Below are 12,268 nucleotides of genomic sequence, written 5' to 3' on the forward strand. Positions count from 1 at the left end.
TGGGATGCCAGCTGTCAATAGACTGAAAGTGGCATCCCGACGGCTACAATCCCGACATGGGAACGGTAAGTAGTGTTCCCCAGCCATATTCATCCCGTAACCTTCCTTTACTGCAACCTAACACTAACCCTCCCTACCCCGCACCCTAACACTCCCGGTAAGTGCCTAAACCTAATCTCCCCCTTAGTGCCTAACCCTAACCTCTCCCCGGTGGTGCCTAACCCCCCCCCCCCCCCTGTCTGGAGCCTAACCTTCCTCCCGCAGCCTAACCCTAATGCCCCCCGGGGTGGCTAAACCTCCCCCCTTAGTGCCTAACCCTAACCTCCCCCCAGTGGTGCCTAACCCCCCCTGTCTGGTGCCTAACCCCCCCCGGTGGTGCCTACCCCCCCTGTCTGGAGCCTAACCCTAACCTTCCTCCTCCCGCAGCCTAACTCTAATGCCCCCCGGGGTGGCTAAACCTCCCCCCTTAGTGCCTAACCCTAAACTCCCCCCAGTGGTGCCTAACCCCCCGTGTCTGGAGCCTAACCTTCCCCCTCCCGCAGCCTAACCCTAATGCTCCCCCCGTGGTGGCTAAACCTAACCCTCCCCCCTTAGTGCCTAACCCTAAACTCCCCCCAGTGGTGCCTTACCCCCCCCGGTCTGGAGCCTAACCTTAACCTTCCCCCTCCCACAGCCTGACCCTAATGCCCCCCCGGGGTGGCTAAACCTAACCCTCCCCCCTTAGTGCCTAACCATAACCTCCCTCCAGTGGTGCCTAACCCCCCCTGTCTGGAGCCTAACCCTAACCTTCCCCCTCCCGCAGCCTAACCCTAATGCCCCCCGGGGTGGCTAAACCTACCCGTCCCCTCCCTTCCCCTCCGCGGCTAACACTTACCCGGCCCCACTATACTTACGATCGGGATTCCAGCGTCGGCATCTCCAGCCATGTCGGGATTTCGTCAGCCGGCCGTAGATATAGATATATTAACCGCATTCCATCATGGACATGACTCAACGCCTTCCCACAATATTGAATTAGAGGAGCTGACAATTTAAACATTTCTCTGGTCATTTCTTGCATGTTCCTGCATGCTTTATATACATGGGGTCCATGTTTGTAGGGAAAACGTTGGTCCTGAGTCTTATAGGGTCCATGCACCTACCCCTTATGTACAGAAGATGGGGGGTTGACACAGTGGTATGCACAAACCCAGACGTGTATCATAACAGAGGACTCTCAGCCTGCGTCTTGGGAAGGCATTGGAAGCAGTCACCCTCCTGCCTCTCCCATTACAGCTATGTGATGACTGAGAGGCTAAAATAGAATTTTCAGAAATGTGTCTAAAACAGCAAGAAATGTTTAGTGAGATGATAACTAAGCTTTGGGCTCGGTCACTGGTCGGCTATAGAAGTCCCAGCCAATCTGCTGGGACGTGTCCAGATTACACAAACACTGAAATGTTGCTTTTAATTTACTGTTAATTATACATTTTCTCTACAAAATGAGATCACATTATCTTGTGTTTGCGGCTCCTATGTTGTCTAATTAAAGTGTCATGCTGAACTGCTTCCAAACCAAAATTCCTGTACGCATAATGATAATGTAAGATACCAAAACAAGCTTCTATTACAGGGCCGACAATGTGCAATACTGTATACCCTGTGCTGGGATGGGTACGGGGTCCCGATAGTCAGAATCCTGACAGATTTTTGTAAGTATTATAAACATTACCCTAACCAGCCCTTTAACCCTAACCCACCCCTCCCGCAGCCTAACCCTAACCCACCCCGCAGCCTAACCCTAACCCTCCCACCCCGCAGCCTAACCCACCCCTTCCGCAGCCTAACCCTAACCCACCCCTCCTGCAACCTACCCTCCCACCCCGCAGCCTAACCCTCTCCTCCCACAGCCTAACCCTCCCTTTAACCCTAACCCACCCCTCCCACAGCCTAACCCTCCAGTCCTGCAGCCTAACCCTAACCCACCCCTCCCGTAGCCTAACCCTCCCGCCCAACAGCCTAACCCACGCCTCCCGCAGCCTAACCCTCCCTTTAACCCTAACCCACCCCTCCCACAGCCTAACCCTCCAGTCCTGCAGCCTAACCCTAACCCACCCCTCCCGCAGCCTAACCCTCCCGCCCAACAGCCTAACCCACGCCTCCAGCAGCCTAACCCTCCCGCCCAACAGCCTAACCCACCTCTCCCGCAGCCTAACCCTCCCGCCCAACAGCCTAACCCACCTCTCCCGCAGCCTAACCCTCCCGCCCAACAGCCTAACCCACCCCTCCCGCAGCCTAACCCTCCTGTCCTGCAGCCTAACCCACCCCTCCCGCAGCCTAACCCTCCCGCCCCGCAGGATAACCATAACCCACCCCTCCCTCCCGCAACCTAACCCTCCTGCCCCACAGCCTAACCCACCCCTCCCGCAGCCTAAGCCAAACCCTCCTGCCCCACAGCCTAACCCTCCCATCCCGCAGCTTAGCCTTCCCCCCTAGTGCCTAATCCTAACCCTCCCCTGAACCCTAACCAAAAGTCTCCCCGACCCTAAAATTTACAGTACCTCCGCAATCTGTCAGTTGGGATGCCGCTGTCGGTATTGTGACCGCTGACATCCTGACTGTCGTGATGCCGTCTACATCCCCCTGTGGTACCATCTAAGCCTACAGAGACCTAAACGTCACATCATATGAAAATGCCAATTATGGGGTGAATAATCGGTGAATAGAAGATCCAGATCCCTACCCCTGAACAAAGCTCATTGCAGACTGAGCCACAACTATCGCCCACAGTGATGCCATAGAAGCTGGCGGCAGTAAAATTTTAAATGTACTTTATTTTTCATAGCTTTACCGATTTTAAAGTCAAATATCAACTTATTTATATGTAATAAGTGGTTATGAATCAATAACACATAATAATAATTAAAAAGGCCTAAATATATGCTGTGATTGAAAATATGTATGTACTGTATATAATGTTATTACCTTTTGCTATTTTATCTGACCCAGATACTCATGTATCAGGTCACACATCCCTGCAACGGGTTCATGTCCGATGATTGGAGAGACCCATTAGGGTACAGAAAGAGGTTGAAACGCACACGGAAAATTCAATGTCAATTTTAAAAGTGCCTAAAAAAGGCAGCCAACAGATATTAAGAAGATATTAACAATTTCCTTATATATAATTTAGGTGTCTATTTATGAAGCCTAAAAGCATGTGTAAATGTTTTTTTCCGCCTGGTTTAGGTATCTAGGGAATTTGACAAATGCCTAAGGCAAGATAGATCAGAGCTATGGCCCTGATTCAGAGCCGGACGCTCTGACAGAGCGCTCGCTCTGAATCAGGGCCGTCCTTCTTAATTTTTAGAGCGGCCTCCTGGATGCTTGTATAGCTGTAGGTGACCACCCACTATAGCGAGCGGCCAGGAAGATGGTCGTGATGGTCAAGACCATCACGACCATCGGGCTTGCGACGAGACCCTTGTGGTAGGGTCTCGTTGCCGCAAGCCCTGGAGTGATTTCGGCTCTATCAGAGCCGAGAGCACTCCCACTGACTTCACGTGTGAATTCAGTGGGGCCGGCCCCAGACGGTAGGTGTTCCCATGGGAACGCCTCCATCTGGCCAGCCACGCCACCGGCATGCCCACCAAAGGGGGCGTGCTGTTACTCACCATCAACAGCACGCCCCCCTTGTACGAGACCAGGAGCGACAGCTTGCCCGTCGCTATCCAGGTCTCGCGCATGCGCACGACGGAGCCGGCTCCGTCGTGCGCATGCGCACTGGGCCAACATCGACCCGCTTGCGAGCGCTCAGTGCTCGTGAGTGGGTCTGAATCAGGCCCTATGTCCTATGTTATAGAAAGTAAGCTTGCGAGCAGGGCCCTTTTACCTCCATGTCTGTCTGTTATTACCCAGTCTTATTACTGAGTGTTCCCAATTGTAAAGCAGAACGGAAAATGGTGGCACTATAAGTAACTGATAATAAATGTTAGGCAAATTAAAGCTGAAGCTTCACTTTTTGGAGCTTGGCCCAAATAACTAACACCATCTTCAGCCGTGCAGGCCCAGGCAGCCGCCATGTGTCACCCCGCCCTGCGATCCCATTCGTCTCCTACACAGCTGTAGCCTAATAACCGCGAATGCGCAGGGCCAGAGCCCGGCAGTAAAATGAGAGCTATTACTTTACTTAAGATTCTGCGGCTATAAGAGCCAACTTCCCGGGATAAGTTTTTTTTTTTTTTAAATATGGAAAGGAAATAATTTCTTACTACTGCAAAATTTGGCGATAAGAAATGATACCTTTCAGCGACCCCACTGCCACCAACGGTAAGGAGACCACCAAGTCTTAAAGCTGTTGCAATTTGCATACACAAAGCCCGAATAAGGGGATGTATATTAAAACACAGCGTGACAGCCCGTTTGAAAAGCGAAGGCTGATCTGATTGGCCGACACCTTGCTCAGACCCCAGCGATTGGTTATCCCTGTCACAAAAGCTACTAAGTGCCTGGGTGGCTGTTTACACAAACACATGACAAGCTAGGCTCACAATATCCCATGTGAACTGGCCCTTCAGAGTCCCGTCTCCAGTTTGTTGCAACGTGGGGGGGCAAAATCACCCGTGTGAACTAGGCCTCGATACTGGAGCTCTGTAAAAGAGAAAACCCAAGCTCTTGTGAATGGTAATGTGCCAGAATATACTTATAGGAAGCTTTGTTATGAGTAAAACTAAACGCATCCCTGTCACAGAGATTTCTCTGTAAACGGAATACGTCCCCGGCCGTCACTCTCATTTCTCACTGGAATTTCTCTTCTGCCTTCCACAGCCCAGGGTGCCGAGAATCCTCTATTGTCTCCTCTGGTTACATTTTCCCATGTATTTTGAAACCCTTATTAATAATCACCATTAGCTGCAGTTATGTGAGGCAGGTCGGAGACTCAGATAACTGCACAAGGAGCTGCCCAACGCTTCTCATGGTCAGAGGGCAAAATTGTCTCTCCGCTGAGAAGAGCACTTTGCGGGGTCTGTATCTGACGTAGAACAATTGCCATCTCCTGGAACGATTGCTTAATACATTTTTGTTGCATAAGAGCAACTGAAGAGTTTAACCTACTGTATTTCGATGGCCGAATTGAGTATTAAGCTTCAGGAAGAGATTATTTAGAGGTTTAGATATTTTATGGTTATGACTCTTAGTGCCTGATTCGAGGTTGTGCGCTTCTGCGGCTGCCTTTCCCCACGGTCGCGACTTTTTACTCACTTCCATATGCTAATGCGGCAATCGGCCGAAGTTAGTCACAAATATGTGCATCTCAAAGTGCAAGCCTATCACGTCCACTGCTCATCATCGTTAGAACCGGCACTTGCATCAGTCCCATGCTAGGCGTTCCTTCCCATTACGCACAAATCAGAATCACATGGAGCTCTGCATACATGCACAGAGTCATTACTTGGGGGGGGGGAAGCGACCGGTGCCGCTACACAGAGCACATCATGATGTCATTCGCACAGGAGGCGGGGCTAACACAGGACGCTTTTGAAAGCCCTGTTATGGCACCACACTCCCATCAGAAATAGCCGCTCTGATACCACCCACAAACACCTTCTACACGCATGCACAGTTGGCTTGACCACTGGAGATGCGTTCGTTTTCACAGATGCACCGAACTCAGAATTAGGCCCTATATGGTTATCGATCTGCTGCAGTTACGGGTCAAAGTACATAGGCTCAGAATGAGTGAACTTTAACTTTGATCCACATAATGGGGATACAATCGGCTTGATTCAAAGTTACAAATCCGAACACATACGGATCCTGCAAGCATTATAAAGCCGCACCGCGCTTTGGTGATTTATTGGTAATTGAGTTGGCACATCTCAGTCGCTTCTCACTTACGGCTGAATGGATACTACTGGGGGCAACGGGGCATTTGCAATAAGCGTCCCCTGAGTGTTTTGTGCGCATGTAGGCTATTTGTGCGGAAACCGGGGACGATACCGGGGAAGTCCAGGACCAGAGCATTGTGGACCTCATTCAGAGCCAGTCGAAGCGGCCGCACGGTCGTACGCCACCGATGTTCGCTATACTGCGCATGCATAAAGTTCGCAATGCGCGTGCGCAAACTAGCCGCTACGATCAGAAATTTATCTCTCCTTGAACACAGCCAGGTCGGTAGTTTGAGTGACAGATTGAGGCGTTTGTGGGTGGTAACAGGGGAAGGTGCTTGAAAACGGGGGAGTGTTCCTAAAAACATGTCGCATCTCTTTAATATTAATTTTTCTCCCATCCTCTCCTCCATTCGAATGGACTATTCCCATTGGCATTTGAAACAACTTTCTTGGCTGGGTAGAATAAGCGTGCTGAAGATGAATACGCTTCCTAAATTGCTTTACCTCTTTCAGTCTTTGCCCATTCAGATTCCAGATTCCTGGTTCCGTTCGCTAAATGTCTTAATTCAGCAATTTATTTGGTCTAGGAAACAACCTAGGATTAAACGTACTCTTCTAACTCGACCAAAACAACTGGGTGGTCTCCAACTCCCAGATATCAAAGCATACTATCACACTATCCACCTTAATAGAATTCTTGAGTGGACTAGATATAGAGAGGTGAAGCAATGGGTTGCCCTTGAAGGTCGCTTCATGATATTTCCCCCTGAAATAACACCTTGGCTTCCTTCCATTCCTAAACTAGATTTCCATCATCCAACAATTTCTCCTTCCCTTTCGGTGTGGAATTCTTTAAGAAATCTCCCTTATATTTCTTCACGCTTTGGACCTCTTACTTCTTTTTTGGCTAACCCGGATTTTCCCCCTGGTATTGATTTTAATCAATTCCCTAACTGGGTGCGGGAAGGTCTTTTTCGGACTGGCCAGCTGGTGACTAAGTCAGGTATCAAAGCATTTCTTGATATCCAGGAAAGGTGGTCAATACCTCATTCAGATTTTTGGAAATACCTGCAAGTTCGCCATTACCTGTCCTCTGCGGGTAGAATGAATGTTTCTAGTCGAGATCTCACTGCTTTCGAAAAACTTTGCATTTCACCAACCGATCCATCCCACACAATTTCTGCTATCTACCAGATACTCCTTAACAACCCTTCCTGTATCATACCTCCTTGGGCTAAAAAATGGGAATTAGATTTAGGCATTACCCTCACAGAGCAAGAATGGCAAACAATATTTCTCAAGGCACACTGCAGCTCAACTTGCTCAATTATCAAGGAAACGCAATACAAAATTTTGATGAGATGGTATAGACACCCTACACTATTACATGCCATGTTCCCAACAAAATCCAACTGTTGCTGGAGATGTCTTAGGGCTCCAGGGTCATTACTACATATATGGTGGGACTGTCCACAGCTATCTAAATATTGGTTGGAGGTCATTTCCGTTTCACAACAAATTTTAGGCGCGCCTGTCCCCACTGATCCAGCATTTTGGTTAATAAATTATTCTGAGTCCTCACTGGGATACTACAAAAAGTCCTTGCTGCGCCATTTGAGTAATGCCGCAAGAGCTGTCATTCCAATTCTTTGGAACTCTTGTAACCCGCCCACACGTAGGGACTGGTTCCAAAGACTCGATTACTACATGTCAATGGAAGACTCTTCAACCCTCTCCATCAATAGCCCTTTTATTCTCACTAATACTTGGCTTCCATGGTTGGAATACAAAAACTCTATGGAATATAGAAATTATATGTTTCCAGCCGTAATTACCCCGTAATATAGACTGCAGCTTCTTTATATTGGCTAACCACTTACTTTTAAAACATGAAGACCCTTCCCTGTTCCCCCATTTTTTGTTACTTAGTATATAGTTTTTCTTTTTACTTTACCTTCTTTATACTGTGTGATGTGTTTATTGAAATGTAAAAAAGTGGTTTCTAATTTGCGTACATTTGGACACGTACACGTTGATAATGTTTTGCTTCTGTATGATGTACGTTCTTTGTTTGAAACCTCTAATAAAAACAGAATGCAAAAAAAAAAAAGAAAACGGGGGAGTGGAGATCCGAACGCAGGCGTGCCTAATTATGCGAACGGTGTTTTATGGGAGTGCATAAGGTTTATGGGAGTGCATACGGATTATGGGAGCGCATAATTAACAAAGTAGCGTCATGGCACATGTGACATGGGAGGTTTTTACACTGACATGATCGTAGAGCTTAAGAGAGGGTATGGTCAACCTTAAGCTCTACGACCAGTTCCGATGGTTCGCGATGGTCTCGATTAATCCATATATGCCCGGAGATGACGTGCAATGCGTACGAGAAGGGGGCGTATTTTTTTGTATTGCGGCCGCTTCCTCGCCTTGGTCGGTCAGCTACCGATCCGAACTTAGGGACGCAACTTGCGAGGGAATCATTTGCATATCCGGCCCCTTTTCCCGTACGACCGTGCGGCCGCTTCGACCGACTCTGAATGAGGTCCAGTGTCCCTCCTGGAGAGGGTCATGTTGGGAGGTATGCCCATATAATTCTACCTACCATTGCGTCAGCCGGCGCTGCAGACAGAAATCACAGGGAAAATGGTGCGGCGGGCATTTTCCCCGACATTTGCGCCTGCACAGTAGACAGGATCTCAACATTTGGGGGAGGTAATGGGGGGTGGCTAGAAAAACGCAGACGCGTCGGACTGTTTAAACACTGTTTTCTGGACGACCATAAATTAGCCATTGTGTTCTTGCTCGCAGCAGGACAGCCTTCTGCGTGTCTGGAGACCCGCTGTGTGCCCGCGACAGCTTAGGAGTGATGGCCGACTGATTTGCGTTCAATGTCTCCGGTTTAGTACGTGAGTGGCGGATGTGAGAAGCTTTTATTGGGTGTCTCTAAGCTCTGGACAGTGAGTGAGTCATTAGCATATTTTTGCCATTTGCGCTCCTTGAGAAATAACAGATGCAATGGCATTTGCGGCCATCTCTTACCCAGGCTCTTACACTCAATATTTAACCCATTTTCTGTGGACAACTACTACTAGGGGTGGACATCGGAAGCCGATTATTTGCAACTATTGTTTTTTTGTCGTGTCGCCTGCCTGGTCCATGGCGTATTCACACAAACACCGGCAGACCCACGCATGTGCAGAAGCCCCGGCTTCAAGGGACCGCATCAGCTACAGGACCTAGAAGCCGAGCAGGTCAGACGTAAAGATGGGTGCGGCTTCCAACAGCTCTTTCTGCTAAGCACGTTCCGGACTGGCATCCCAGGGGTAGAAAACACCTCACCCTCAACAGTGGCAAACGCAGGATATTTAGAGGGGGGGTTCCAAATGCTTGATTTTAGAGTGAGTCTGGCCTGTCCATGAAGAGGACATAATTAGCAGTTAACCAGCTTTAATATGTTACATACAAAGTATATTGTGTTGCATAATTCCAGCATATACAGAACCAGTGATCACAGTAAGCCATTAGATGCGGCAGTAGGTCCATCCTGTCTGAGCAGAATGTTTTTTTTTCAGATGTGGGCACCATTCCTGAGCATTGGAGCAAGTCCGGGAGTCTGAGGGAGCAGCAGAAGAACTTGGGGCCTGATTCAAAGCCGCTTGCTCTGACAGAGCTCTCGCTCTGAATCAGGGCGGGCTTTTTTTTTTTTGGAGCGGCCTCTTCGCCGCTCACATAGCTGTGGGTGACCACCCACAGCTACAGCGAGCGGCCATGATGATGGTCGCGATGGTCAAGACTGGTAGGGTCTCGTTCATCGCAAGCCCCAGAGAGATTTCGGCTCTTCCCTCGGGAACGCCTCCGTTTGGGCAGCCACCCCCCGGCCCGCCCACCAAAGGGGGCGAGCTGTCACTCAACATCGACAGCTCGCCCCCTTTGGTGCGAGACCCGGAGCGACGGATTGCCGGTCGCTAGCCGGGTCTCACGCATGTGCACGACGGAGCCGGCTGCGAGCGCTCAGCGCTTGCGACCGGGTCTGAATCAGGCCCTTAGTACTGCCCTGGACATATATGTACATATCGGTCTCCTTATGTACTGGATAGTGTATAATTATACTGTATCAATTATTAACCCTATTGACGGTCTATAGCAGTGCACCCCTAACAGTGCATGTTTTCCACATCTCCTAGTTGGTGCACAGGTATATTTATTACTGGCTGACACATTTTAAAAGATCCACAGTTGGTGCTAATCATTTCATTTGTGATACTGAGAAGAACATGCAGCACTAGTAACATTCTATTATATTACTATTTCTATTGTGGTCATGGTGTGTGCTGGGGAGGGGGGTTTCCAGGCAGACGGAAACCCCCCCTGCGTTTGCCTATGCCCTGGGACTGCCTTTCCTGTGTGTGCTTCCCATGGGAAGTCACTGCCAGTGCATGGACTGCAATTTGCTCACTGGAGGTGGCAGATTTTACTGGGGTGTGGGGAGTAGTGGTGGTGGGGGGGTCTGCAAGTCCTATAGATAAAATCTGCCCCTGTATACAACATACAGTAAGTGGTAGAGGCACTGTTGAGTTTTTACAGAAGGGTCTTAAAAGCTGCTAGATTTGCTGTCACCCCTGCTCATGTGGCTGACTATTTCTATTCATCCCTTTATGCCGAACAGAAGCTGCATTAATATTTATCTGCTGTAATGATGCTGTTTTTGTTTGTGTTTATGCGTGCCGAGGATGGATGCGTAAACCGCACTGTTTATTTCACCGAGCCTTAAACCCCCATCAAAGCCTTCCTGTAACATTCCCTGTAGGTGATGTTAGTTGAGGTGGTCCTGGCTGACTTCCCTTTAGAGAGTAAGATAAACAACAGTAATTATACTCGGTGAATGTGGTCTGATAAAGCAAACGTGTTTATATAGCAAGATGTAGACTGCGGAGCTGCGTGACCCTTAATCACAGTCATCAAAGATATTTATTTCAAGTATCACAAAATTCTCTATTGGGGCTTCATAACTTGTTTCCCTGGACTGTAGAGTTCCGACGCTGTCAGCGTCCGGGCGTTTCCGGTCATATATTCCAATAAGGCCATCATCCAAACGACAAAGGGAGCAACCATAGGATGAAGAGCAAGTCAGCAGTAATCCTAAATACCAGTGGATGCTGGGATAAGCCATTGCCAGGTAATCTTTACAGTCTACAAGAAAGTCTTGGGATCCGGTTGTCTCTGTTTTCAGACCCTCTGGTCTTCTCCGTACCCCATGGGCTTCACACCTCAAGCAAATGGTGTCAGACCTACTGGAATGTGAGGAGGGGGATTATGTAACACAGACATTGTAATTGCCCTTAGCGGACAGTAAATTCTGCCAGTAGGCTAATTACAACTTTAAAGACGGTAGATAACCACCTGCAACACGAATATAATTACGCCTGCATTTCTTACATTGTCAGCTAAGCGAAGGGAAATAGGATTAGAACACACTTAAGGTCTGTATTGCTTATCTAAAGCTTAGTGCAATGCTGCAGAGTCCTGTTTTTCACTGTCCCATTACAAAAGCAAGGTTCAGGCCACAGCCACATGTGCCCAGATATAGCAACAGGCTATTTGCTGGCGCCAGCGCAGCTTTGGTGATACAGCGGATAGATTTAAAGAGGCGATTTGTTTTAAGGCCAAAACTAAAATGAAAACTAATATATATATATTGAAATGTGTTGGGTGGTCTGAAAACTGGAGCGAGTGTCAGACTTTATACTCAGAAGAGAACTTTAGAGCAGGCCTGGCCAACCTGTGGCTCTCCAGCTGTTGTGAAACTACAAGTACCAGCATGCCTTGCAACAGTTTTAGCATTCCCTAATAGCAAAACTGTAGCAGGGCATGCTGGGACTTGTAGTTTCACAACAGCTGGACAGCCACAGGTTGGTCAGGCCTGCACTATTGCACTATAAAGATGATAAGCACATGTAAAAGAAATGGGTGGCGTCCTGGTCCCACAAGGGGCTGTTTAAGAGAGGACAGGGCCAATGCGCAGCCTCTGTGTGTGCCCCCTCCTCTCTGGCAGCGCATGCGCAAGTCTCCGGGAAAATGGCACCTTATTCCCGGAGACATCTCTAGTCCGCATGCACAAATCACAGTGAAAATGGACACCATTTTCCCTGTGATTTTTGTTGCTTTGCAGCTCCAGGCCACCAGCAGATATAGGACTCCGGAGACTGTGGAGAGGGAAGTATAACTATATATGGGTGTAAGGTGTGGGCCTCCCTGAACCCAGGGGTCCATGTGCACCGCACATCCTACACCAGGCTTGCAGACATTCTGTCAGTCCGCTCCGGGAGGGGGGAGCCAGGTCGGACAAGCAGGAAGGAGTGACGTGTATTGAGGGGGCGTAGCCGGCGATACTACCC

The 12,268-nt window shown here is 48.8% G+C and overlaps 1 long non-coding RNA gene across 1 annotated transcript in view; it reads right to left on the reverse strand.

Moving 5' to 3' along the window:
- Positions 1-10,653: 10,653 nt before the first annotated feature.
- Positions 10,654-12,268, reverse strand: part of LOC148453914 (uncharacterized) — a 201,996-nt gene continuing 200,381 nt past the window's right edge. Inside the window, exon 5 of the long non-coding RNA XR_015874858.1 lies at positions 10,654-11,164. This is a non-coding gene — a long non-coding RNA (uncharacterized LOC148453914). The remainder of the gene's footprint in view (positions 11,165-12,268) is intronic.

Source organism: Taudactylus pleione, unplaced genomic scaffold (assembly GCF_031769625.1).
Source record: "Taudactylus pleione unplaced genomic scaffold, aTauple2 ptg001060l, whole genome shotgun sequence".
Taxonomy (NCBI): domain Eukaryota; kingdom Metazoa; phylum Chordata; class Amphibia; order Anura; family Myobatrachidae; genus Taudactylus; species Taudactylus pleione.